This window comes from Bos indicus, chromosome 13 (assembly GCF_029378745.1).
Source record: "Bos indicus isolate NIAB-ARS_2022 breed Sahiwal x Tharparkar chromosome 13, NIAB-ARS_B.indTharparkar_mat_pri_1.0, whole genome shotgun sequence".
NCBI classification, from domain to species: domain Eukaryota; kingdom Metazoa; phylum Chordata; class Mammalia; order Artiodactyla; family Bovidae; genus Bos; species Bos indicus.
In genome coordinates, this window is record NC_091772.1 from 37,078,803 (window position 1) to 37,102,752 (window position 23,950).

Sequence of the window (23,950 nt, forward strand, 5' to 3'; positions counted from 1 at the left end):
TCTGCGTAAAACCCGGAGGACCGGGCTTCCTTCCGGGGAGGGACCGTCTTCCCCTGCGCAAGCGCAGAGGAAGAGAGCCCTGGTTCGGTTTCACGCAATTCTGAAGAGTATTTCTCCTGCCTCAAGTTAACGTAACCGTCCTTTCCTGGTGCTTGGAAGAGGTGTGAGTTAGGGGCGTATAGTGCTCTTTTATTTCAGTAGCTTCTCAGAACAGCTGCACTGCAGTGGGAAGTTTTGTGTGCGAAGGCATGATTATCTTAATTTTAGTTCCAACCACCGTGTATGCTGTGTGCTTAGTCGCTCAGTCGTGTCCGACTCTTTGCGACCCCGTGGACTGTAGCCCGCCAGGCTCCTCTGTCCGTGGGGATTCTCCAGGGAAGAATACTGGAGTGGGTTGTCGTGCCCTCCTCCCTCCAGCGGATCTTCCCCACCCAGGGATCGAACCCAGGTCTCCCACATTGCAGGCGGATTTTTTTTTTTTTTTTTACTACACCGTCTAAACATCAGGAAATCCCAAGAATACTGAAGTGGGTAGCCTATCCCTTCTCCAGAGGATTCTTCCCACCCAGGAATCTAACCGAAGTGTCCTGCATTGCAGGCGGAGTCTTCACTGCCTGAACCATCAAGGAAGCTCATAGTCATAAGAGAACATTTTTAAGACTTGAAGTTTGGGATGACCTATGAGCAAGCCTCGGAGAAGGCAATGGCACCCCACTCCAGTACTCTTGCCTGGAAAATCGCATGGGTGGAGGAGCCTGGTAGGCTGCAGTCCATGGGGTCGCTAAGAGTGGGACACGACTGAGCAACTTCACTTTCACTTTTCACTTTCATTCATTGGAGAAGGAAATGGCAACCCACTCCAGTGTTCTTGCCTGGAGAATCCCAGGGGCAGGAGAGCCTGGTGGGCTGCCGTCTATGGGGTCACACAGAGTCGGACACGACTGAAGTGACTTAGCAGCATAGCAGCAGCATGAGCAAGCCTAGTTTGGAGGAAGGGATTGTAATTATGAAACGACTTAGAAGTGTGACGGGAGGGCGCCCTAAATCTGTGCTGTCTGCAAACATTCCCACAGCAGCAGCAGGTTCAGAAGGGGCCAGGTCAGCAAAGGGGAAAAAATGATCAAATTTGGACCATTGCCTCTTCTGCCTCTTTTTCTGTTCCTCTCAGCATCAGGGAAGAGAAGACTTAGAAATGCTGCTTGCAGAATTCACATGCTCTGAACAGGTGGCAGCATGAGCACTGTGAGTCACAGCTTGTCCAGGGGTGCTCCTACCCAAGTATGAGAGGCCTTTGTGGCTACAGCTCAGGTGCTACTGGTGAGAAAGAGTCCTACAGCATTCCTCCCCTCCCCTCCCCATAAACTCCATTGGCCCCTGGCTAAGCAGAGGTTCCAGAACAACACCCTACCTTCCGGGTATCTTCCTACCTCCATTGTTGTGCACGGGAACTTTGGTTTGCAGTGAAGGAGGAGATTGTTCCTTTGTTAGTTGTATTGATAAGGTCCTGGGGACTTGGGGGCTTCCTTGGTGGCTCAGTTGTGAAAGAATCTGCCTGCAGTGCAGAAGACTTGAGTTCGATCCCTGAGTTGGGAAGAACCCCTGGAGAAGGGAACAGCAACCCACTCCAATATTCTGGCCTGGAGAATTCCATGGACAGAGGATCCTGGTGCCCTTCAGTCCATGGAGTCGCAAAGAGTTGGACATGACTGATCAACTAACACTTGGGGTCTTGGGAGAGATGGGTGAGAGGGAGAGTCTGAGGAGTGGGGAGCTGGCCTGCCCCTTTGGCCCCTTGGATGAGATTCCAGCCCTTAGGACGAGAGGTCAGGATCAAGAGCTGGAGGAGCCAGATGAGGCTTTGTTATTTTATGCAGACAGTGCTGTTTCAAGGCCCACGGGACAGTATACCTGAGCCTGGGAAGATGGTCTTGTGTTTTAATTCTACATTTGACCCTTGTTCAGTCAGTCATGTCTGACTCTTAGCAACCCTGTGGACTGCAACATGCCAGGCTTCCCTGTCCTTCATCATCTCCCAGAGTTTGCTCAAGTTCATGTCTACTGAATAGTCGATGATACTATCCAACCATCTCATTCTCATTTGACCCTATATCTGTTACAACACACACAATATCACTTCCTACTCAGGGATTCATTCTTCAACAAAAGGTGTGCTCATGTGCACTCTTGGACTTCACCCATGTTGCCACCATAGCCCACCACCCAGAAGCAGCTGGGCTGATAAGACTGGAAGGGCCTAATGCAGGCTCCATTGTAGTGCCAGCAGGCACTATATCCTGATGGTATCTGGTGAGATTGGGGTGCTCTCCTACAGAATGCAGCCTACCAATGATGCTTCTGCTTTCCTAACAGGCTCATAGTCCACGGGGAGCATCTGACTTCCCAGGTCTGGTTACTTGTTCCTCCTATGTGGCTCCCACCATGGCCCCTGATCTGTCTGGGCTCTGGTAGCACTATTTCCTGCCTCTTCCCCTTCAGGTCTAGAGTGGGGAAGACTTCCTACTCTGTTCATCTCTGAGTTTATCCTTTGCTGGTTGCCCTCCCTTGACCACAATGCTGTAAATAGCCCCCTTAATGATAGTGTCTTGAGACATCTGAACTGGATTGTTCCTTGCTGGGACCCTGACTGATACCGCCAGTCTCTTTACATCTTCACTGTGAACTGAACACCTAATAATCCCACTTTACAATTAAAGAGACAGAGCCTCACAGGGTTGAAGTGGTTTCCCTTGGGTCAGAAGACTGGGGGCTGAGAACGGAGTGCAGCTGTCCTAATAGGCTCCATTACGCCTATTAGCATCATCGCTGTGCACACTTTAGCTGAACTGGAAGAGTTTATTTCACCCGTTCCTGATTATAGGAAGGTAAGTCCTAACTCCTCTGGTTATTTTCTAGTTTCATCCTTTAACCATCAACAATCCAGAAAGGAAGAGAATTTGACTTTGGAGAATACTGATTCAATGGGTATGAGTTCTGGGCTATGCAGATACTTGCATTATGTTCATTTTTTACCACTGACTAGAGCTTCTTAGATATTTCATGTTGATAATATTTTCAGTTCAAAATGCTGTGTGAGCTGTCTGATATGTGAACGTGGGGCAGAATAGATGGACCACGATTCAAGGCAGGCAGTAGATTTTCTTGAAGTCATACTAAATGAATAGTTAAAATTCAGACTGAATAATAAGACAACCGTGGTGCCCATGGCTAATAGCTCAGAGTACAAAAAGCCAACTAAAGATAAGCTAGCAAAGTATTTCAACAAAGAATATAGTATTAGAGGTGAGTTTGTTTTTTTAATGTAAACTTAATTGTGACTTTTTAATCAATGTAATAGGAGAATCTAAAATTGAGATAAACTAGTATGGATATACCTGGAAGCAAAATTACAGAGTGGCCAAACTCTTGTCCTGTGAAGATACTTGAATTCTAGTCCTGGCTTTGCTACACATTGACTCTGTAACTACTGACAAGTCACTTAGTCTTTCTGACATGTTTCCTCATGTAAAAGTAAAGACTTGGGAAGATGACATAATAGGAAATACATGCTTGGTCTCCACCCACAGTTCCTGATACAGAGCTCTTAAACCGCTTGTAACTTCCTGAGTGGTGAGACCAATACGAGCCTCTTACAGAGAGTCACCCAACCCTGTGGGATTTCCTAGGCAATAGGCACGTCTTTTGTTCTAATGAGGCAATACTCTGTAGGCTCCTGGATGGCTTAAGGTTGGGACTGGTCACTAGAAAGAGTATTTATAGTTTCTGATTTAAAGATTCTCAGTATCGAGCCCAGAAGTTAATCAATAAAAGGACAGTGCACATCAACGCTGTATTAGAAGAGGAGGGTTACAGCACAGCCAAAGAAATAAAAGAGAAAGTGAAGCACAAAGGCATTGAGAGGCCACATGAGTGGGTGGGAGGGAGCAGGACACTGAAATGGTGACAACCAGAGTAGATCAGAGAACTGGCATAGGTGAAGAGAAGGGCAGGTTAAGGAGGAATCTTAACCAATACTAAGGGGTTGTTTCCAGGGTCTTAAAATGGCTTACTGCCACAAGACTGTGCTTTTCAGTCCTTAAGCCTAGCCTCAAAAGAACAAGTAGCTTACAGTAAACTCTCCTACGTCCCTTCCAACTCAGCATTTTATTAATCTTGGTAACTGAGTTGAAGAGCAAAACATAACAAGCACCTACTCCTTGAAGAATCCATTGATCATGTTAGGAATATGTAAGCTGGAGTACAGGCTAAAGTGAAAGAAAGTGAAAGTTGCTCAGTTGTATCCAACTTTTATAGTCGATGGAATTCTCCAGGCCAGAATACTGGAGTGGGTAGCCTTTCCCCTCTCCAGGGGTCTTCCCAACCCAGGGATTGAACCCCAGTCTCCTGCATTGCAGGTGGATTCTTTACCAGCTGAGCCACAAGGGAAGCACAAGGATACTGGAGTGGGTAGCTTATCCCTTCTCCAGCAGATCTTCCCAACCCAGGAATCGAACCAGGGTCTCCTGCATTGCAGGCGGATTCTTTATGAACTGAGTTATCAGGGAAGCCCATAGGGAGTACAGGCTAAGCTGCTATAATAAAGAGACCTCAGAATACAGTAGTTCAGATAAGAAAGATGTTAATTTCTTTCCTACTTAATAGTTCAAAGAGACCTGGGTAATAGGGGTGTAGGGGTGGGGGCAGATGGCTGTATTCCAGATAGCAAGTCAGACCCAAGCTGTAGGGTTGATTGACCAATACCAAGTTACGGTTTCCAATTCTGGATCCATTTCTGTTGCTGTTGCTTCCTATCCAGGGAGAAGGGGAAGAAATGAAGTCCAGAGAAGGAACTCACCTTTACCTCAGTGGTGCAAGAGCTGACATATTTACTTCATGGCCCTTTGACCTGAGGCCTTCCCCAAGCCATATGCCGTGTGTGTCACGTGCTCAGTCGTGTCTGGCTCTGTGACCCTCGAACTGCAGCCCGCCAGGCTCCTCCTCTGTCCATGGGATTCTCTAGGCATGCATACTGGAGCAGGTTGCCATTTCCTACTCCACGGGATCTTCCCAACCCAGGGATCGAACCTGGGTCTCTTGCATCTCCTGCACCGACAGGTGGATTCTTTACCACTGCAGCACCTGGGAACTATTTACTTTTCAGAGTCCTCAAATAGCTGCTCCAAATATACATTCCAAGTTTTATAACTTCATTCAGTGGGAGGGAAACGGTAGAATATACTTATTCCCTCTTACCTGAAACTGGATCCCTTGACCTTTGGAGTTTGGAATCTCTGGCTCTCTATTCACAGGGCTAGCACTATTGAGTAAGAGGAGGACCACCTTTGTCAAAAGCTCAAACTTCAACAGAATGTCTTTCATAAATAGATTGAGTTTATAATATGTAATTCACATTTTTGATACACATGGAGGACATTGTCCAAACTCGTCTCACGAGAAGAAAACTTCTCAGTCCAGTTATATTGTCAAAGGAGCGTCCATTTAGGAGTAGGCTGCCAGCCCAGCACCACATCAAAACCTCTTGCCCTTTGCTTTCACTTGAGCATGCTTATGTTAGGTGTATCTACAGTTCTAGTACACCAGAGTCATTGACACACAGAGAACGTGGCAGGACTAGGCCCCAACCTGACTCTCTTTGACCTGAAAGGCCTGAGGGCTCAGGCTTTCCCTACTGTCAATGCTAGGGTGTTAGTGTCTTCTGGCTATCTAGCCAGCTGGCTGGACCTGCTTCCTGCTTCATCCCCGCCAGCCCCATTTCCAGGAGACTGAGTCTGGTTGTTCTTCCTCTCTAGTTCTGAGATAATTCTGAGAACAACCTGACTCTGTATCTGTACTCCCACTGTCCTCGTGCCAAAGCAAGCTTGTATCCTTGTCCTTTAGATCAGGTTCTCCTTGTTGATAAACTGGACTGAATATGTTCCCTTTTGTTAGTTTTGGTCTTTTATTGCTATAAAAATTCTCCCACCTTCTATCTATGATACTTTTTATATGTGCTTAATGCACTGAGTAGCATTTCAGAAAAAAAATAATAATGATAATAATGTGGGTTACTTTTTCTAGTTCCTCATTTTGATAGGGGGCTTTCCTGGTTGGTCAGTGGTAAAGAATCTGCCTGCCAATGCAGGACACTCAGGTTCGATCCCTAGGTTGGAAAGATCCCCTGAAGAAGGAATTGGCAATGCACTCCAGTATTCTTGCTTGAGAAATCCCATGGACAGAGGAGTGTGGCAGCCTACAGTCCATGTGGTCACAAACAGTTGGACACGACTTTGCAACTAAACAATTTTAATAGGACTATCTATAGAGTTTTACCTACTGTTTATTATTCACCATAGCTTATCAATGTGATGCAATAATGGATTTTGTTATATTATTCTATGCCATGGTAAATGTTAACTGATTTTGGTAAATTATTCCTCTATTTCTGTTCAATTATATTTTCTGGCACTTCCATCTGTGAGTTTGCACATATAAATATATCCCTAAGTGAGACTGATTTATCTTTTCCTGTAAGTCACTTTCACTTAGAGATGAAGGAGCACGACACATTGTCCTAAGATAATCATAGATATATTAATAGCACACATACAGGCAATTTTTTGTGGCAGATTTATCGTGGTAGACATATGCTGTTTCTGACTACCCCTAAACAATTTCCCCTTCTTCTTGTTAGCACTTTCCTAATTTCCTCCAGAAAGTTGTTGTTTAGTTGCTAACTCATGTCTGACTCTTTTGCAAGCCCATGGACTATAACCTGCCAGGCTCCTCAGTCCAAGGGATTTCCCAGGCCAAGAATACTGGAGTGGGTTTCCATTTCCTTCTCCAGGAGATCTTTACAATCCAGGGATTGAACCTGCGTCTCCTGCATTGGCAGATGGATTCTTTACCACCGAGTCACCAGGGAAGCCCAAACTCTAATGAAGTGCCTCCCTTAATGTCATTTAGGAAAAGCTGATCTCCAAATCACCAGTTCTAGGAGGAGGCACACAACCAAAGCTGAGCTAATCAGCTCACTCCCCTAGTCAAAGTGAGTTAGTTCATGGCCAGTCACGATTCAGTGGGATGAAATTCTAGGACTCTTATTGAAATTTTCAGAAGAGAGAAATCCATTTTACAAGAGATGCTGAAAGGTTAGGACATGGGGGTGCAGCTACTGGCAGCTTGAATAAGGAATAAGGAATTTGAATAAGAAATAGAACCCAGAAGAAGAAAGCAGAACCAAGATATGGAAACAAAAAGCTCCTGAGCAAGATGATTGAGCCAATTACTTCTGTTACATAAGCCAGTGAAGGTCACTAAGTGGTGTCCGTGTCCGATCCTTTGCAACCCCACGGACTATACAGTCTGTGGCATTCTCCAGGCCAGAATACTAGAGTGGGTAGCCTTTCCCTTCTCCAGGGGATCTTCCCAACCCAGGGATCCAACCCAGGTCTCCTGCATTGCAGGTGGATTCTTTACCATTGAGCCACCAGGGAAGCCCAAGAATACTAGAGTGGGTAGCCTATCCCTTCTCTAGTGGATCTTCCTGACCCAGGAATCAACCAATGGCAGATGGATTCTTTACCAACTGACCTTTCAGGGAAGCCATGTAAGCCAGTAGTTCCTCCTTTTAAAGAAAATCATGAAATACTTTAAACATAGAGATATGAGTAGAGAATTGTATGATGAAAGCCAGCTTAATCAAATCTGTTAAGCATCCATACTTTAGATGTCTTAAAAATAAAGGATTAAAGACAGATTTGAGATACTCTGATCCCACCTCTCAGCCCAGAGACAGTTTCTGTCATAAATTCAGGCTTCATCATGCCCACACATGATATTATATTTTTTACTATCTATCTATCCTTAAGCTTCTTTTTTTTTAACATATTTTTTATAACTGTATAATTTTATCAAATTGTATAGACAGTTCTTCATCTTGACCCTATCAAGTTATATTTACGTTCAGTTATGTTCAGTGTTATGTTTTGGAGATTTAACTATGTGGTGAGATGAGCTGTAGCTCACTTCAAATACTGTAGTTATCGTTCTTGCTCTGGTGTTTCTGGTATTTTGCTAGTGTGTCTTTTTTCTCTCAAGTCAGGGTGAGTTTGAGTTTCCCTTACTTGTCAACCAGAAAGTCCTTAATTGACCCATTCAGGAAACAAGTGGCTCTCTTTTGTCTCTGAAGGCGATTTTACTGTCAACAAGTATCAGTCACTCACCAGCTTCATTTTGGTAGCTTGTGAGCAGTCAGTGGTGATGGGAGGGGGACAGCGAAGTGAGGAGACTGGGTTTGCTGCAGGTGGCTGGCCGGAAAAAGCTCATCCCGGAAGTTCAGCTCAGAGCATCCAGAGAGAGGTGTGAGCACTGACAGGGTCATGGAGGACATCATTCACAGAAAACAATCAGTCCTTGTTTCGGTTGATGTCATCATGCGCCTGCTTTCTCTGGAGGCTTTCTCTACCATAGGACATGTTGGGTCCAGAAGATGTTCTTGGAACTGTATCCTGCCTCCACCACTTGAGTGATGCAGTACCTGAAGGATGGGCAGTGGTGGGAAAGCATCTCAGAGGTGATTTGTCACTCTGGCCTGGGGCTCATATACAGATAAGAACTTAGCCCCAAATACCTCTGACCCCTGTTACATCTTTCTTCACAAGTTTCAAAGAAAGGAATTGGAAATCCCACCTTTTCTTTCTGTCCTCGTCTCTACATGCTGCTTTTCTTTTTCCCCTCATTTCAGTTGCCCTTCATGTTCCTTTTAACCTAATATTTTCCTCTGTTGAACGCTAGGAGAATACATTGAGTGATCTGCTCAGAATGATCAAAGAGATGTTTTTGCTGGAAGTAAGTGTATACCACTTGATAAATTTACCTTTAAGCCCCAGCGTTGAAACTGGGCCCAAGGCAAACAGTTTTAAGCTCATCCTTCCATAGGGAGATAATGGAGATATTTTGCCAATTTCTGATAACTTAAGTATTAAATAAACCCTTGCTTTCAAAAAAAAAAAAATGCCCTACCCTATGTTTGAAAGGTGGCTAGGGAATCAAGTTTAGTCTGCATGTTTAGTCACCTTCAGAACATTAGTGTAGTTTCTGAGATGCCTCAAACTGAAATGGAAGGGAGCTCCAACTTCTCCAGTAGAGAAGCTGCAATGCTTTCCAACCCTCCAGAAACCTGGAATTTTTTAACTATTGATGCTGGACCCTATCCCTCAAGAGATGCTGATATCATTGGTTTGGGGTGGCCATGATTTTTGTTTTGGGGGTTGGGAAAAATGATAGTTGCTCTTTGTGACCCCATGGACTATACAGTCCATGGAATTCTCCAGGCCAGAATACTGGAATGGGTAGCTTTTCCCTTCTCCAGGGGATCTTCCCAACCCAGGGATCAAACCCAGGTCTCGTGCATTGCAAGCGGATTCTTTACCAGCTGGGCCACAAAGGAAGCTGGGGGAGGGTAGTAATTCTTCAGATAATTCTCATAGGCTTCCAGGGATGAGATTCATGTGGGGGAGAGAATTCTACAAGTTCAGAGTCTCGTGTGCATTGAGACAGTGTAAAGTGGTGGTGGTGGTGATTCTGGGAGCAATAGTTTCACATGGAATTAGTGTGAGCTCTGCTGGAAGAGCTATAATCACTTATCAGAAGAGATAACACTCATAGAACTCAAAGACATTGGGGAGTTCTTGGGTAACTAGGAGAGAACCCCACCAAGGGAAGACTGAGGCTCTAGGAGACCCCAGGAAGAAGACCTAGGAGGTCTTTCTGTCCTCTTGAACCCCTAAACCACAATATTAACACAGTCACTACATGCTCAGTAACTTGTGTGCAAATAATGTGAACCTTTCTGCTTCATATGGTAAACTTCTGATCAAATGCAACACAGCAATAAAACCAAGTTCCTCACTGCAATGCTCTTGGATAGAAAGCACATGCTGGCATATACAAACCCTGTCATTTAGAAAAATTGGTAGAGGGAACAAAGAGGTTCTGGAAAGCTTGTGATGTTCTGTTTCTTGTTTTAGGTGTTGATTACACAAGTGTGTTCAGCTTATAAAAATTAATTGGGATATATATGTATAAAGTGTGCACTGTTTTCAGTTTGTATTTTATACTTCAAAACAAAGTATTTAAAAAAATGAAAACCAAATGACCGTTGCTTCCTTTCATTATGTGCATGGGGGTGGCTAAATAATTCTTATCGATGGGAAAACAAATGTCTGTGTTGAACTCTTCGGCTCACAGAGCTTGGGAGGAGGAAAATGGGGGTGGTTTGGGGACACAGGACACACGGACAGTGCAAGGACTGCGAGTCCTTCAGAGCTGCACAGGGTGAGCTCCTGAGGAGATGGGTTTCCATTTGGCAGAGTGACAGATGCATCTTTGAATATGCAGAAAAGTAAAAAAGTGAAAGTATTAGTCACTCAATCTTGTACAACTCTTTGCGACCCCTATGGACTGTAGCCTGCCAGTCTTCTCTGTTCCTGGGACTCTCCAGGCAAGAATACTAGGTAGGAAGCCATTCCTTTCTCCAGAGGATCTTCCTAACCCAGAGATCGAACCTGGATATCCTGCACTGCAGGCGGATTCTTTACCATCTGAGCCACCAGGAAGGTGGCCCCCAACCTGAGAAGGAAGTGGAAAGCTAATTGCTCTGCAAATGAAGGAAATCTAATTTAGGAGAGAGCCAAAGGTGAAAGGATCTGGAGAATCGGAGAATACGAGGGGATACCCAAGGGACAGGACTGATTAACCTGTGTGATGGCAGATTGAAGACCGGGGAAAGGATGACCAGGAAGAATGGGATGAACTCTGAGATGCATCAGCCAAAGGAATTTTGAGAAAAGAGGCATCTAGTATTTAATGCTCAATTGTTCATGTGGCTGCAATGAAAACCCCTTCCATTGTTGCAAATCCCCAGTAACATCTGCTACCCTAGTTACACTTGCCCTCTAGTGTTACAAACTGATCCAGGGGGAGTGTGGGATGATTTGGTTAACTGGCCTGTTGCAGGACACTGAATTGAATTTTCTTTTAATGCTGCTGCTGCTGCTGCTAAGTCGCTTCAGTCATGTCCGACTCTGTGCGAACCCATAGACGGCAGCCCACCAGGCTTCCCTGTCCCTGGGATTCCCCAGGCAAGAACACTGGAGTGGGTTGCCATTTCCTTCTCCAATGCATGAAAGTGAAAAGTGAAAGTGAAGTCGTTGAGTTATGTCTGACTCCAGCAACCCCATGGACTGCAGCCCACCAGGCTCCTCCGTTCATGGGATTTTCTAGGCAAAAGTACTAGAGTGGGGTGCTACATGCCTGCAACTTGGTGATTTGAGGCCAGACTCTTATGCTGTAAAAGTGTGCTGCTGCTAAGTCGCATCAGTCGCGTCCGACTCTGTGTAAGCCCATAGACGGCAGCCCACCAGGCTTCTCTGTCCCTGGGATTCTCCAGGCAAGAACACCGGAGTGGGTTGCCATTTCCTTCTCCATGTGACACCACCATAAAAAAATGAAGTGAGCCCTTAACGTGACAGTTAATTCTAACACATGGATTATAACTGCTATTTTCACCCTCAAGTATAAGAGATCAGTGTCTCACTGGCAGCTGTTATGTGGGATAAGTAAAAGTTGAAGTCAAGATGCTAAGTTAGAGTTCTAGGGAAAGATTAACATCTGTAAGCTTGTTTCCTGATCTACAAATGTAGGGAAATAACTCTCCTATAGAAATTATCCAAGATCTGGATCATCGAAAAAGCAAGAGAGTTCCAGAAAAACATTTATTTCTGCTTTATTGACTATGCCAAAGCCTTTGACTGTGTGGATCACAATAAACTGTGGAAAATTCTGAAAGAGATGGGAATACCAGACCACCTGACCTGCCTCTTGAGAAACCTATATGCAGGTCAGGAAGCAACAGTTAGAAGTGGACATGGAACAACAGACTGGTTCCAGATAGGAAAAGGAGTACGTCAAGGCTGTATATTGTCACCCTGCTTATTTAATTTATATGCAGAGTACATCATGAGAAACGCTGGGCTGGAAGAAGCACAAGCTGGAATCAAGATTGCCGGGAGAAATATCAATAACCTCAGATATGCAGATGACACCACCCTTATGGCAGAAAGTGAAGAGGAACTAAAAAGCCTCTTGATGAAAGTGAAAGAGGAGAGTGAAAAAGTTGGCTTAAAGTTCAACATTCAGAAAACGAAGATCATGGCATCTGGTCCCATCACTTCATGGGAAATAGATAGGGAAACAGTGGAAACAGTGTCAGACTTTATTTTGGGGGGCCCCCAAATCACTGTAGATGGTGATTGGTGATTGCAGCCATGAAATTAAAAGATGCTTACTCCTTGGAAGGAAAGTTATGACCAACCTAGATAGCATATTCAAAAGCAGAGACGTTACTTTGCCAACAAAGGTCCATCTAGTCAAGGCTATGGTTTTACCAGTGGTCATGTATGGATGTGAGAGTTGGACTGTGAAGAAGGCTGAGCACTGAAGAATTGATGCCTTTGAACTGTGGTGTTGGAGAAAACTCTTGAGAGTCCCTTGGACTGCAAGGAGATCCAACCAGTCCATCCTAAAGGAGATCAGTCCTGGGTGATCATTGGAAGGACTGATGCTGAAGCTGAAACTCCAATACTTTGGCCACTTCATGCGAAGAGTTGACTCATTGGAAAAGACTCTGATGCTGGGAGGGATTGGGGGCAGGAGGAGAAGGGGACGAGAGAAGATGAGATGGCTGGAGGGCATCACCGACTCGATGGACATGAGTTTGGGTAAACTCTGGGAGTTGGTGATGGACAGGGAGGCCTGGTGTGCTGCGATTCATGGGGTCGCAAAGAGTCGGACATGACTGAGCAACTGAACTGACTGAACTGAAGTAGATGAATGTATTTGAAACAATGGCAAATTGCACATGTATTTGTAGCAAAATGTATTTGTAGCAAATGGCACATAGTAAATACCCAGGAAACATTACCTCCTTTCCTTCTTTCACCTCATAATATTGTATGTAGAAGTGTTTTTTACAAGTATTTTGTAACTTGTAAAGTCATAAAGGTGGCTCAGACAGTAAAGAATCTGCCTGCCCTGCAAAAGACCTGGGTTTGATTCCTGGGTTGGGAAGATCCCCTGAAGGAGGAAATGACTACCCATTCCAGTATTCTTGCCTGGAAAATTTCACAGACAGAGGAGCCTGGTGGGCTACAGTCCCTGGGGTTACAAAGAGTCAGACACGATTTAGCAATTACAGAGAGAGAAAGTCATAAACATTGTTGGTAAAATTAGTGAGAACTAACATTTGCTGATTATTTGTAAAGTATATTACTTTAGGAGAGAAAACTTCCAGAAGTAAAAACAGTATTCTTATGCAGTAAGTGAAATTAATGGTCTAGTGGTGTTCTACCAGGATTGATTTTGCTTCCCAGTGAACTTTGCAATATCTGGAGGCATTTCTGGTTGTCACAAGTAGGAGATGCTTTTGGCATCTAATGAGCAGAGGCTAGGGATGCTGCTGAACATCCTACAATACACAGGACACAGACCTACAGCAAAGAATTATTCAGTTCAAAATGTGGACAGCACCACTGTTGAGAAATCTTGTTTTAACAGTAAGGCAAGTTAGTCTGGTTAGTCTTGATTTCAACTTTGTTGATGCCCAAGTACCTATTAACATTCCTGAACCTTAATGTATTCCTTCCTAGGCCTGTGAACTCTCATAATGAATGGGAAAATTCCTTTCTAAATTGACCCCTGTAATTATATATTTAGGGATATAAATTCTTTACCTGTAATACCAATACAAAGCTTGTGTTCTGCCCAGAAAAGTCTAAAAAACACTGCCATTAGACACTCTTCCACAACCCACTAGAGGATATATTTTATTTTGTAACATGTCACCATTTCGTAGGCCTGAACAGCGCTGCCTATCTCTAACAATACTCAGTAGACCAAATTCCACCATCCCCTACTCATTTCATGATTCAACTATGAGGATGGAGCTCTTTCTGGTAGAGAAGGTGATGGCTTCTCTCCAGGCAAGAATAATGTAGTGTAGTAGTAGAAGATCCTTCTCCAGAGGATCTTCTCGACCCGGGGATCAAACCTGGGTCTCCTGCACTGCAGGCGGATTCTTCATTGTCTGAGCTACAAGGAACTATTAGGACTGCTATTAGCTATTAGCTATTAGGACTGCTCTGTTCAGCTTCTTCATCTCCAATTGTCCAGACTGATAGGGACAGATTAAATGGACAAAGGGGGTGATTAAATAGTTAATCCCACTAAGAAATCACAAGTAGAGAGAAAAGTATGGGAGAATCTGTATAATGATCACTCAAGAAAGCAGGTTTGCTTAGCAACAAAATCATGCAGCAGAAGCAGGAGACATGACCCCAAACAATAAAACAATGATGGAATGAGACTTACATCTAGCCCATTGAAGTCTGCATGCTAATGATCCTCGGGAAGAGGCTTCTTTTGCATGTATTAAGAGCAGAAACATAGGGCAAAGGTGGCATTATACCTGAACCCTGAGATAACTTATCATGTTTTAGTATATGTTACCGCCCTTTTGCTCATTTCTAGAGCCCCCAAACAGTCCTGGTTGGGCCAAACAGGGTCAAAAACTCCCTTGCCCAATGTGTAGGAGGAGTTAATGATGAAAGACTCCAAGAATGAGGAAGAAGGAATTAATGATGAAAGACTCCAAAAATGATGAAAGACTCTCACCCTCTCCACTTTCCCTTGATTATAAAACTATAGTCCACTCAGCTCTTGGTGCGTTACCCACTTGCCTGCCCTCTTGTATTTCTCACAAGCATCCTATACTGTTAAGTGCACTTCTTACCTGTCACTTTGCCTCTGAATGAATTCTTTCTTTGCAGAAACATAAAGAATCTGAGCTTCAGTAAGTCCTGAGACCAGGTATGCAGTTTCAATCAGAAGACTGTTGGTTCAAGTGCTCTCTTAAGCCCAGGGATTGTGAGTTCAAGTCTCATCTGAGGTGCAGCAGGTTTGAATCCCATCCAAGGAGTGTGGCTTCAAGACTACTACTGCTGCTGTCCTATGACTGGCTCAAGTGACAGAGCTTGGAGCTCCAACAGCAAGACCAGAGCTGGATCAGGACAAAGGATGCTGAGAAAGTGGGGTGAAACAGGCAGCCTGGAGTTGTCCTGAAGTAATAATGATCCTCTCCTTAACTTTGTATTTTCATAGCACATTATTTATTGAATCCTTTTAACAACCCAATGATGTAGGCAAGATAAGTAATTTTATCCCTAGCTTACAGATCAAAGCAACAGACCTATAAAGTTTGAGTGTCTTGTTCTAAATTATGTGGCTATTAAGAGCTTAGGATCCAGATTGAAGTTCTTGGAGTTCTTTCTGTACACAAACATGTAAAGTTTACCTTACGGTCCTTTCCTTCCAGTTCTCTTGATTTGAGTTCCTTATCTCGGTGGCAAAGAACTGGAGGTTCCAGCCTGGCATAGTAGGGATGCAAAAAAGGGGAAAAAATCCTTCACCAGAACAAACAGACTTTAACTCATTGGTGTTCTCCAAGCCGAGAAAGGAGCAGTCTTATAAAAATCTTTGAGAAAATTATTTGTTTCCTAAAAAGTCATTTTCATACTGTAATCAATCATCCTGGAAAGATTTTTTTCAATTAGCCTTAAAGTAAAATAATATATAATTTTGTTTTTGCCTAATTTTACTCTACTACTCTAATTTAAACCATATTACAGTGATTTAATTTATTTTTTCCAGGATGATTATTTTAAACATTTGAAGACAGCTTGTTCTAAGTTAGCAATATCCTGGCCTGAATGCATAAACTTACCCTTCATTAACTCTCTTAGCTATTTATTCTCCCCTGAAAGGATTTGTAGTTCCCTTAACTTCCTCTTACTCAAATGTTCAGTGTGATTATTTTCAACAGAACATACAGATCTTTTTTACTTTCTTAGAATGTAGAGTCATATTTGTTCCAGTTACAGGAAGTCATTTTGATGAGGGTTTTATTGTGTTCATGTGTTTGAAGGTACTTTTAGTTTTATTTTTGTTTGTTTTCATGGGAGTTAAGTTTCACAGTGAACTCTTAGTGCTATTTAAAGTTACAGTTTTTTTAAATATATAGTTACAAAATTACAGTTTATCTTTATAAGTGTGAAGAACAAAACCAAGAATGTAGTATTTCCACAGCAGTGGAGAGCTGCTGAAATAAAAATATGCACCGTCTAACTTCTAAAAATGGGTTTCCCTGGTGGCTCAGTGGTAAAGAATCTGCCTGCCAATGCAAGCGACACAAGAGACACAGGTTCCATCCCTGGGTTGGGAAGAGCCCCTGGACACGGAAATGGCAACCCACTCTAGTATTCTTGCCTGGAAAATTCCATGGAAAAAGGAGCCTGGTGGCTATAGTCCATAGGGTGGCAAAGAATTGGACATGACTTAGCAACTAAACAACAACAACTTCTAGAAACACAACTCAAGAGTTATCCTGTTACTCCTTTTTGCTACTGTACTTTGTAAACTCATAGCTTCAAAGACATAGGATTCATTCACTACCTCCTGTAATAGGAGAGCTTCAGCTGGGGAAAAAATAAAACTATTTTGTTCTCATTTCATCTACTTTGTCCATGGAAAAAATGTCGCCTGCCATATCAGTGAACAAAGGATATTGAAGTCATCAAGTCATCATAATACCGCCAATGACAATGAACCCTGAGGGAACTCAATTGGAAAAAGGATGCCTGCCATCTAGTGGTCAACTGCTGCAGCCACCCCCTGTCCCCCACCTCAACAACGTATCCCAAGGAGACTCAGGATGAGAAACCATAGGATATTGGCCCCATTAGCTAAGGTGCAGATCAAAGCAGTGATTTCAGCGAGCCCAAACTCTTGCATCTTCCCATACAAAAAAATGGCACCCCACTCCAGTACTCTTGCTTGGAAAATCCCAGGGACTTCACTTTCACTTTTCACTTTCATGCATTGGAGAAGGAAATGGCAGCCCACTCCAGTGTTCTTGCCTGGAGAATCCCAGGGACGGGGGAGCCTGGTGGGCTGCTGTCTATGGGGTCGCACAGAGTTGGACACGAAGTGACTTAGCATAGCATAGCATACAAAAAAAAAAAAGAGCTAAATTATTTACCTTAAGTTGTCTGATTTTCTTTAGTTACCAGTAATCTCTTGAAGTTCCAACTACCTGGTCTTTGTTGCAAAAACTGCTATGTATCCTGGCTGTCTCCTCACCTCCTCGGAGTGTTCATTGAGTGATCTGAGAGTCCTGTCTCCCAGGCTTGAAGTCCTCAGGGTATCTGCTGAATAAAACATAACTCAATTTTTAGGTTGTGCTTTCCCCCACCCCCACCCCCCCAGTTGACAACTTCTAAGAGAAAACAGGGAGGCAGGTATTTGAGAAGCCACTATGAACTTAGAAAAATTCAGCACATAGGGGCAAGAATAGCACTGAATGAAACTGAAATGCTGAAGTTCATAGGCTCTTTAGCATTTCAACCCTTGTCTATGTTTGAACTACGTGCTGCTTTTCCTATAACTCAGTGTTTCTTTGTTGTTGTGTAGTTATGTCTAAGTTATGTCTGACTTTTTGCAACCCTAAGGTCTGTAGTCTGCCAGGCTCCTCTGTCCGTGGGATTTTTCAGGCAAGTATACTGGAGTGGGTTGCCATTTTCTTCTTCATTTCCTTCCTGACCAGGGGTCGAACCCGCATCTCCTGCTTGGAAGGTGGATTCTTTACCACTGCGCTATCTGGGAACGCTGGATGTTTCTTTTCTCATCTTCAGTGCATTTTCTAAGACAGCAAAAATTTTTATTATTGCTGGAAAATGCCTGCTTCAGTAAACAGTAAGTTTCTTGGGGCCACATAAACCAAACCAAGAATCAGTCAGTCAGTCTCTCTCTCTCTCACACACACACATACACGTATTTTTATTGTGAAATATTACCTATGTCTAAAATGTACATGTATGGTTTAACAAATAGTTTAAAACCATGTGCCAGTACAACCACCACCCAGGTCAAAAAATAGAAATTATCTAACACAGAAGTGACTCATCTGTGCTGTCTTTCCTACTCCCAACTCCCCTCCCATCCATGAGAGGATACCACTTATCCAGACTTTTATGCTAATCATTTCCTGCTTTACATTATATTATCATCATACATGCATGTATCCATAGATAATGTGTTTAGTTTTGCTTGTTTTCAAATTTCTTAAGTGGGATGATAAATTTTCTCTTGCTCTTAATTTTTTAAATAAGATGTATCTATTTTGTGTGCAACTGTAATTTATCCAATTTCATTGCTATAAAAATTGTACTTTATAAAAAAATCCCACAATATCTTTATCCTGTCTGCCAGTGATGACAGTTTGAATTGTTTCCAGTTTGGGTTAATTTTATAAAAAATGCTGCTGTGAACCTTCTTGTGTATGTATCAGGGTATAGCTAGGAGTGAAATTTCTGTGTCATACCTGGTAAGCATATCCTGAACATAACCACGTAGTGTGAAACCACCTCCCGAAGTTGTTTTGTCATGAAGTCACATCTGACTCTTAAGCGACCCCATGGACTGAGTCCTCCAGGCTCCTCTGTTCATGGAATTCTCCAGGTAAGAATACTGGAGTAGGTAGCTATTTCCTCCTCCAGGGGATCTTCCCAACCCAGGAATTGAACCCAAGTCTCCTGCATGTCCTGTACTGGCAGGCAGATTCTTTACCACTGTGCCACCAAGGAAGCCCATTTAAATCAATAAATGTCTCTGAAATTTTTTATTTTTTTTTCCTCTAAAGGTTTTGTGTATCCCTAGTCTGACGTATTCATAGATAATTGACTTTGTTTGGTGCTGTTGTAAATCATAATTTTAAGAATTTGCTGCTTTACAGAAATACAATTGGAATTTGTATACTGATTTTATTTGGAGCTACCTTGCTAAACTCTCTTACTGACTCTAATATTTTATTTGTGAATTACATTGTTTGATCTACAAACACAACCATGTTATACCTGAATTATGCCAGTTTAATTTCTTCCTTTCCAATCATCAAACTTCTGTGCCTTCCTCTTGCTTTATTGCTCTGCGTAGGAGCACTACTAAAATGCTGAATTGAAAAGTAGTAATGAACATTCATGTCTTTTCTTGAACTCAAAGGGGAGCTTCCAATGACTCATCATTATATCTGAAATTTATGGACAGTTTTTGGGTTGTTTACAAATAATTTCTATTCACAATTCCTGGGAATTTGAAATCAAAAAGCGGAAATGAATTTTATCAAATACATTTTTCTGGATCTGTTGAGGTAATTATAGATTTATTTCATTTGTTAATTACATTTATTCTTTTTCTAATGTTAATCTGCATCTTTGGGCTTCCCTGGTGGCTCATGGGATGGGAAGATGGCAGATGGATGGGAAAGAATCCATCTGCCAATGCAGAAGACATGGGTTTGATTCCTAGTCTGGGAAGATTCCACATGCTGCAGAGCAGCTAAGCCCATGTGTCACAACTATTGAGCCTGTGCTCGAGAGTCCGGGAACCACAACTACTAAGCCCAGGAGCCACAGCTGCTGAAACCCATGCATTCTAGAGTCCATGCTCTGCAACAAGAGAAGCCACTGCAATGAGAAGTCCGTGCACTGCAAGAAGAGTAGCCCCTGCTCGCCGCAACTAGAGAAAGCCTTCATGCAGCAAGGAAGACCCAGCACAGCCAAAAATAAATACAAAAATAATGTTTTAAAATATCTTCATCTTGTATATAAACCCTCTTTGGTGATGATGGATGATCCTTTTTACATGTTACTCACTTTGATTTGCATGTGAGTTTTCTTTCCTGTTTTCCCATGTCAGACTTTAGTATCAAAGTTTAGCTACTCTCAGAAAGTAAGTCTTCCCTCTTCTTACTCCTATTATCTCCTATTATCTGGAAGAGTCTGTGCAGTATTTCCTTGAAGGCAACTTTAGTTGTATCCCATTATATTAATGCATCACATGGGTTGACACGACAGCTTGGAATCCCAAGGAGCCTTATCCATAGATCAAATCTTCATAGTCCTGTCGACTCTCCCATGGGCTTTCACTGAATACACACTGGTGCTGAGCCAAGACCTGGGAGCAGGCAAGGAGAGCTGAGAGAAACTTCTGAAGGTTTCATTCAGTGCAAGGCACTGGCTGCCAGCTTCCTATGGCTAAGGGATGTCAGAGTACTGACACCAGTCCCTCACTGAGAGCACTGCATAGGCTTCCAAAGCCTGAGGGTAGGCTGCAGAGAGACCTCCTGAGGCCCTGATTGAGAATCATAGAGAGAACTTCCCATGGACCCCAAAAGCTAGCAGCTAGCCCGTAGAGCAGAGAGAGATCACCCATGATTTAGCAAGCTGGGTAACTTGGCTACAGAACAAGAGAACTGTAGGGTCCCATGCCCTGCTGAAGGAAAAGTGCTAGCTCTTCTTTCTAAACATTTGAAGCTAGTAACCTGAATCTAGCAAACCTGAAACAAAGGCCATACTCAACTCAGGTACAGATTAGATGGTAGCGTAGATGGTAAAGCATCTGCCTGCAATGCAGGAGACCCGGGTTCAATCCCTGAGTCAGGAAGATCCCCTGGAAAAGGGAATGGCAACCCACTCCAGTATTCTTGCCTGGAGAATTCCATGGACAGAAAAGCCTGGTAGCTTATAGTCCATGGGGTCACAAAGAGTCAGACACAACTGAACAACTAACTCACCCACAGATTATATGAGCTCAGGCCCCTAACCAGAAGGCCTTATTGAATAATTGAAATGCACTTCTCTGGAAATAAATATTATTAACTTCCCTGTCCATGTCTTGTCTAATATCAAAAATTAAGATACATTCAAAGAAGCAAGAACATATGAGCTAGGATTGAAAAAAGAAATGGTCAATAAAAGCAAACCCAGAGATGGCCCGGATGTTGGGCTTATCAGACAGTGACTTTCCATAACTATAATAAATAATAAATGTTAAGGGCTCTAGTGGGGAGAAAATGGACACTGCACAAGTAGATGGGCAAAATCCACAGAGAACTGGAAGTTATAGAAATGTTAGAAAATATATAACAGATATAAGAATCATTCAGTGAACTTAGCTGACTGGACACAGCAGAGAAAAAAAAAATTAGTGAAGCTTGTAGACAAGTCAATTGAAATGATCCAAAATTAAACTAAATAGAGGGAGGGAAGGAAGTTAAAAAGCGACAGAATCTGAGTTCTGCAAGATAATAACAATAGCCAAACCCTGTACATGTAATAAAAGTCCAAGGAGAAGAGAGTGGAGCACCAGAAAAATTTGAAGAAATAATGGTTGAGAAATTTCTTCTGTTGATTAGTGATACCAACCTACAGATTCAAGAATCTCAGTGGACTCCAAGCAGGATAAATCCAAAGAAAAGAGCTGGGGTGGGACTGTTGGACAGTTATGTCCAACTCTTTGTGGCCTCATGGACTGCAGCCCACCAGGCTCCACTGTCCATGAAATTTTCCAGGCAAGAATACTGGAGCTGGTTGTCATTTCCTACTCCAGGGGATCTTCCCGACCCAGGGATTGACCCGCATCTCTTGCATCTCCTCCAGGCAGATTCTTTACTGCTTATGCCACCTGGGAAGCCCTGACCAGAGTCAAAATGTACTAAAAGGCAAAGACAAAGAACAGATCTTAAAAGCACCCAGATGGTGAAAAATCTTCACTTTCAGGGAAACAATAGTGAGGATGATGGCTAAATTCTCTCAGAAATCATGAAGACCAGAGAACACTAGAACCATATCTTTAAAGTCCTGAAAGGACAATTAGGGGGTAAAAAGCTGGCAAGCTAAATATCCATTGAAAACCTCCTTTAAAAATTAAGGTAAAGACATTACAGAGTACCACTGGGAGAACTCTTTCCCAACAGACAGTTACTGCAAAAAAAGCTAACAGGTTTTAGGTTGAAGGGAAATGATACCAAGTGGAAGCAAGACTCTTAAGACAAAATGAAGAGATCAAAAGGATAATAAATATGTAGCTTTAGACTTGCTTGGCATAAAAGCTTGGCTTTAAAACCCAAGTCATGGTCACCAATCCTTTGCCCTAAGGGAACCAGAGCCTTTTCCTCTCAGAGTACAGGCTCTCCAGCTGCAACAAAGAGTTGGCCCCTGTCTCCTCCTCTCTGGTGACCTTGGGAAGGTGGCACAGTGGTAAAGAATCTGCTTGCAAAGCAGGAAGCACGGCTTCAATCCCAGGGTTAGGAAGATCCTCTGGCATCGAAAATGGCAACCTACTCCAGTATCCTTGCCTGGAAAATTCCATGGACAGAGGAGCCTGGCCGGCTACAGTCCGTGGGGGTCACAAAGAATCAAGGCTGTGTCAACTGAGCACACCCCCTACAGATGTTATCCTTGGGACTCTTTCTTTCTTCTTGACTATATTCTTTAAAAAATCATTTTACATTGAAACAGATTACCACCTGCCTGCACTGTGGCAGAAGTTTTACCTTCTAGGTAGATATGGAAAGAAAGGAGCCGTTGGTGGGGCTGGGAGTGGGTCAGTGGGAAAGCTCTGTCCAGCTCCCAACAGAGCTCACATGCAGAAGTCAATGGCTGAATGCTTCTTTGGTGTTTTAGTCCAAGAGAGTTCCTTGTTCTGGGCAGGCAGATGAGGTGAATCAATGCCTTTTGCTTTATTGCTGTTACCGCTTCTGCTTTAGTTTAAAATTCACAGCACGCAGAGCTCCAGAGTGTGTCCCTCAGCCCACCCCCAGGGACACAACAGTGCACTTGTCTTTCAATGCTGCAAACAGCCTTTTCTTTCCCCCTGAGTTTCCAGCACTGTTTCCAGTCGTTGGCCTTTATCTTCTCAGGTATTTTAATGAAATAGTTAGAGAGGTTACATCAGGTAAGTCTAGTTTTTTTTTTTTTTGACAACTTTTTATTACTTAAATTCATATATATAGGAAAGCTGAAAGAATTTTACAAGAAGTTTCCATACACCTTCCACCTAGATTCAATACCTAAGGTATTTTGCTTATTAATGATAAATTTTAAGACCCACAAAAAATAGTTTAAGCAGATTGTTATTATGCGTATCCTCAGGACCTATGAACATTAAATATGCTTTATCCTGTTAATAATAAAAATATTTAACCAGAGAAAAACTGGAGTATAAATAATTTTTTTATAAATGATATGTCAGCATTACATTAATAAATGGAGAACTGAAGCAATCATTTTAACAACTCATGTTTTACAAAATTTTAATGAGACTTACTTGAATAATTTTTTACAATGATTCACCTCATTCTATAGATTAAAATTGGTTGAATGATAGGAAAGGAGAAATAAATGACCCAGATGTCAATTTGAGCCTATGTTGTCCCAAGTAAAAATTTACCTAAACTATAAATCAATTTGGGCTTTCCTGGTGGCTCAGAGAGTAAAGAATCCACCTGCAATGTGGGAGACCTGGGTTCAGTCTCTGGGTTGGGATGATCCTCTGGAGGAGACCATGGCCACCTACTCTAGTATTCTTGCCTGGAGAATCTCCATGGACAGAGGAGCCTGGCGGGCTACAGTCCATGGTGTCACAAAGCATCGGACATGACTGAACGACTAAGCACAACACATAAATCAATTTAGAATTCAAGACATCTCCTTTTATAGCTAATCATATGGGCTTCCCTGATAGCTCAGATGGTAAAGAGTCTGTCTGCCTGCAGTAGTTTCTCGCAAGAGAAGAATGAGAAGATTCTTGACTTTGTAATTCATCACCTTCCAACACGATCACAACTTGGGAGAAACCGACATCAGCCACTGGGCTGACTTCTTGAGAAGCTGAAGGATGATGGCCTCAAAGCGCTTTACAAGGAGCACTTCAACTCCAACTTCCTTTAAAGGGCTATGTTTTTATATCAAAACTTAGTTGTAATATTCCTCCACTTTACATT

The 23,950-nt window shown here is 42.9% G+C and overlaps 1 long non-coding RNA gene across 1 annotated transcript; it reads left to right on the forward strand.

The window, feature by feature from the left end:
- Window positions 1-107: 107 nt before the first annotated feature.
- On the forward strand, window positions 108-22,423 carry LOC139186482 (uncharacterized). Its single transcript, XR_011570050.1, has 3 exons — window positions 108-2,882; window positions 4,814-19,315; window positions 19,474-22,423. It is a non-coding gene; the product is annotated as an uncharacterized lncRNA (long non-coding RNA).
- Window positions 22,424-23,950: the final 1,527 nt, after the last annotated feature.